General features: G+C 41.6%; 1 pseudogene; it reads right to left on the bottom strand.

Annotated features, from left to right (window-relative positions):
- Positions 1–303: 303 nt before the first annotated feature.
- LOC130038738 (kinetochore protein Nuf2-like) lies at positions 304–2,218 on the bottom strand (annotated as a pseudogene).
- Positions 2,219–5,401: the final 3,183 nt, after the last annotated feature.

Raw genomic sequence — 5,401 nt, 5'->3', positions numbered from 1 at the left:
TTTCTTTAAGCCAGACAACAGGAAATCCTACATGGGAAAATTTTCCAGGCAGCTTCAGAAATAAAAAACCAACTGCTTCAATTCTCTCTGCAAGATCTTACCCCATCCAGTGAAATGGGGTCACATTCCTCTTCCTAGGATAAGAAACAACCAAGGCAGTCTTTTTTTTGAAACTAGACACGACTTTAACTTTGATGACAGGTGAGAGTCATCTACAGGAAAAGCACCGTCATAGCTCACCCAAACACCCTTATGCCCTCCCAGGCCCATGTCCTTCCTCCAGGGCCCTCAGGTGTCAGCCAGTTACAGCCGCGCTGCACATCTGTGGGCCGACAACCTCTCCGGCCCCTCGTGGTACTTGAGGCTGAGTGACATCTCCCGGGACTTGAGCCACTCCCGCTTGGCCGCGTCCTGAAGCCGCTGGTTGCTCAGCTTCACCTTCTGCTCCTCCAGGGTGATGTCTGTCATTTGCTTGCAGACCGTCCCCGCTTCTCCCGCAACTTCTTACAGTCCTCGATGGTCGTGCACTTGTACAGTTCTGCTTCCTCATTCTTGCTTCTTGCTTATCCTGAGCCGGGTGATTGCCTGCTTCTCCTTCTTTTTCTTTTTTTAAATTTTTTTATTAAAAAGTTTTTTTAATAGTGAGACATCATGAGGTACAGTTGCAGACTTATACATTTTTGTGCTTGGGTTTCAATTATACAATGATCAAATACCCATCCCTCCACTGGTGCCCATTTCCCACCACCAAGGATTCCAGTATCCCTCCCATCCCCCATCCCCACATCCCACCCTGCCTCTGTGGCAGGGCATATCTTTTGTTCTCTCTCTTATTGGGTGTTGTGGTTTGCAAAAGAGGCAATGGGTGACAATCATGTTTAGGCTTCTCCTTCTTGACCGCCAGCAACTGCCGAAGCGAGCTCTCCTTCTCCTTCAGCATCTTCAGGGCCAACTCTGCGCTCTCGATCTGGTCCTCCAGGCTCAGATTCTCTGTGGAGGTCTGGGCCAGCCTATTCCGGCTGTCTGCCAGCTCCTGCACCTTCCTCTGGTACAGCTGCACCTCCAGCTGGCACGACGGCAGCCCCTCCACGAGTCCTGGTACACGTCAAACCTGTCCATCACCTTATGCCCGAAGGCCTTGAGCTTCTGGACTGTGTCCTTCATCTGCTCCTTGAAGTTCATCACCTTCTCTGGGGAATCGACGATCTTGGTCTTCAGACTGTCCTGTAGCTTTTTCGAGGACACCAGCGAGAGCCCCAGCTCATTTAGGAGCTTGGTTTTCTCCAAGATGCGGTATTTTTTCTGCTCATCACTCTCCTCCAGCACGATCATTTTCCACCTGAAGTGACTCCGCATCTGCGGCAGCTCCTGCATGTCGTGGGACAGCTGCCAGTGGGGACCGAGTCCAGCAGCTCCAGCCTCAGCAGCCTCCTGGGGGGCACTGTTCAGCTGACTCATCTTGTCCGCAGAAGATTTATATTTTTGCAGAAACTCTGTACAGGACTCTCTGCGGGCCTCCCGGAAGTGGATGAAGTTGATACCACGGAGGAACCGGCTGGTCTGCTTGTCTTTTGGGTGCTGAATATCCACCGTCTCAAAGCGCTGGTGGAGGGATGGGTATTTGATCATTGTATAACTGAAACCCAAGCACAAAAATTTGTAAGTCTATAACTGTACCTGATGGTGTTTCACTAATAAAAATAAATAAATAAATAAAATAACCACTAAAAATGAAAATAAAATGAAAATTGATCTGTCAAAAAAAAAAAAAAGAATTACTGCATCCAGCACGGAAGTTTGTAACTGTACTTCACGGTGATTCACTAATAAAATAAGTAAATAAATAAAAAATAAATTTAAAAAAAGTGAATATACCATTAAGCATTAAAAGTACTTGAACACCTTAAAAAAAAAGTCACTGACACCACAGATGTGCATGAAGGAGTTCAGGTGTAGGAACAAGTTACTGACCAGCAGGATGCCCTCTATAATCTGCCAGTATGCCACTTCGGAGCTGGCAGGCAGCATGTGGAAATGCTCCGACAGGATCCCATGCACCATCTGCAACACTCGCATGCAGATGGCGTCTAAGACCTCGGACTTGGGGCGGACTTGAGGTTTGGATACAGATTCGTCTCGAAGAGACTTTTTAGGATTTTGTTTCAGATGTGACCAGAAGCTCGTCCACATTGTATCTGGGGAAGGAAAATGTTCCCATTGCCTCCAGCTGGTCCACCCTGTCCCCCATGCTAGTCTCCCTGCACTCCATCTTGCAGCCTTAGTCTAGAACCTAATTTTCCAGCATTTGGGGTAACAACTACACCTCAAGATAGTCTTTTTAAGTGGGTAAATTGTTTTTCCTGGAGCTGTACGACACCAGAGGATTATAGGATTCTGGTTTTTAAAATAACACTAAGATTTCCTCAGGGCAAATATTGATTATTTGTGACTTGAAGTCTTACAAAAAACAGCATGCTTCAGATATTATTTTTAAAAATAATTTGATGCAACTGTTTGATGGACATAATTGTTTTCCAGTATAAGATACAAATAGAAGTCATAGCAGCCTGTGTTCTTTACTTGCTTGTGGAAAGAGTAAAAAAGACCTTGAAATTATTTTACTTTTTTTTTTTGTGGAACATACTTACAGACTTCTTTTGCAATTTAGCCCCAGTTTTTTCAACATTTCCTTTTTTGGTTTTGGGGCCACACCTAGCTGTGTTCAGGGTCTGCTCCTAGCTCTGTGCTCAGGGGGTCAGTCCTAGTAGACTTAAGAAACCATATGGAGTGCCTGGGATGGAACCCAGGTTGGCTGCATGCAAAGCAAGTACCCTTGTACTTCTCTCTGGCTCCCAGCATTTTCTTTCTTGATGCCTACCTTCATTCTTCATTTCGTGTCTCATCTTTCACAGCCCTCAACAGCTGTATTTGTAGAACCTACAGCCATGCATATTCTTGGTTAGAAGTGATCTAATTAGATATATATGCCTGACTATTCTAGGCCAGCATTCTTCAACCTTTTTATACCTGCCTTGTCTACCATCACCTGTCTTCCCAACCATCACCAGTCTTGACTACCAGTCTACAGTCTGGCATTTATAACTAAGGTATTCAAACTTTTCTACACTTGGAGACTGGCACAAGTCCTCAGAACAATGTTGAAGAAAAGAGTTCTAGTTCATCCAGATTTTCTTTGCTGTTTCTGAATCAGGCATGATGTCCATTTTAGAGACATGACCTTTCTTGTCATGTGTTCTTGGGATTAGAGAAACCCATTGTGCTGAAACAGAACTGAAACAGTTTCGTGAAAAGACCTAAAGACATATTGACATTTAGAAGTTTCCTGGGGGTGTTTCAGGCCTCAATTTTAGTCCCTTCTTTAGGCTTCACTGCACGTGAAAATCATGAGATGTTTCAGTACTCTCCCTCAATACTCCCAACCCTCTGCTTAGAGTAAAGATAGCTAAATTGACTTCTAATATTGCAATCAAGAGTGACTCAATTAAAGTAGTTTTGGAAGATCTTGACTGTGAAAGCCTTCTCTCTGGGTTGGTATGTTTGAAAGAATTCTGTGTTACCTTGATAGAAATTCTAGACTTAATGATATCTGATGATTTCCTGGAATTAGAAGTAGCTGCAATAAATTTGAAGGTAAGTACTGATGAAGAAATGGAATTGCTCCTTTATTTCAAATTAATTGGGTTCCTTAAGTCTTGACTTTGAAGTAAATCTTGAGATAAGAATTAATTTTGTCTAATCTTTCACCCAGAGTAGAAGACCTCTCTTGAATTCAGCCAGATGGCCATCTACCTCTATTTGAGTTGATTTAGTGCAGGATCTACACTAGAAAATATATATATTTTCTAGTTCTGTGTAGAAATTAGAAATTTTTTTGAAATTAGATCTCTATCTTCTGACTCTTCCAAAATTTTGAGAAAATAATTGTTATTAATACCCCTGTTGGAATTATTCTTTTACTTCTAAGGTCTTCAGTAAATAATGGACAAGATTTTGCTGGTAGGCATGAAGTTGGGTTCAGAGATTCTGATCATACTTATTTTTTGCCTCTTGGTTGTGCGTTGATGAGTCCTACCTGAGTGATTAAGCTCAGATCCTTTTTATGGTATTGTATTCTACCCAGAGAAAACTGTGAATTTGGGTAAGGAAATTTTGACGATATGAAAAAGGCTCACCTCACAAGTTGGTTCATATCAAAAGAGTCAGCTCCACTATTGGGAACTCATACAGATCAAGAAAAAGGAGGAACCTATGGGAATGTCTGCATACTAGGCTTTTGGTGAAATTTGTGAATTTCTGGTACCCAAATCAAAGCTGTTCCATGCAGAGAATACTCATATATACTCTTTTCCCCCAAACTGGAAGGGAAGTAGACCTGAAGCTTCTGACTAGATTCATCTATGCTCACTTCACAGCAACAGCAAGTGGAGGGTCTGCAAGGGGAGGCAAGATTTTTAGTTAAAGTGTCATAGACCAGCTGGGATTGGAAGTTCTTGGAACTCCAGAGGAGTTGAACTGTGTCAGACTGATGAATTATGTAAAACCTGTTTTTCCCTGAGTATTATTAATCATCCTCAAGCAAATAAAGACATGCTAATTAATTTGTGGTGGATTTTACCTGCAAATGCCAAAGGAACTAACCCAAATAAAATCTTCCATTCTTTTCAAGACCAGCACTCTGTTAAATACTCCATGACTTAGCCAATTCAATTAGAAAGTGTGGTTTTTTTTGAAATTTAGTTGTCTGTGGTTTTATAGGTCTTTTCTTGAAAATGTAACCTAAAGTTGTATGCATGATGACATGCAAAATAAATAGATAAAATTTATTACTATGATTTACAGAGGCGCTATAATACACCAAACATGTATTATCTGTTTTTTTCTCTGTAATATCTCATAGGAATGTATGATAAAAATTAGACAGTATATTATTCTAATTACTGGGGATATAGATGAAGAGACTTTATGTACATTCTCCAAGTCTCACAACTTAACAGTATTGAGATAAAATGCAATGTTAGGTTAGTCTGTTGCCCTACTCCTTGCTTCTCTCAAGGAGACATACCACTGCACTGGTGAGATATACAAGAGCACACACATTAACTCCTTGTTTTTCAAAAGTTCATAGTATTGCCATTTCCCTTTTAATAAAGGCCTCTATAGTAACTGTGACACTAAGAGAAATGAATCCAAAGAGATCTTTTTTGATAAAGCCTACAACAAAACAGCTGGAGAGAAGGTCTTGGAGTTAAAGCATTTGCCTTGCACTTGCTTACCTTGTTCAAATATGGTACCATACGTGGTCTCCCAAGCACTACCAGGGGTCACTTCTGAGCACAGAGCCAGAAATAGTTCCTGAGTGCTTCTGTACATTGTTGAATGC

Source organism: Sorex fumeus, unplaced genomic scaffold, assembly GCF_029834395.1.
Source record: "Sorex fumeus unplaced genomic scaffold, SorFum_2.1 ptg000079l, whole genome shotgun sequence".
Lineage (NCBI taxonomy): Eukaryota > Metazoa > Chordata > Mammalia > Eulipotyphla > Soricidae > Sorex > Sorex fumeus.
The sequence above is the reverse complement of the archived record's forward strand: the minus strand, read 5'-3'. Positions and strand labels throughout refer to the sequence as shown.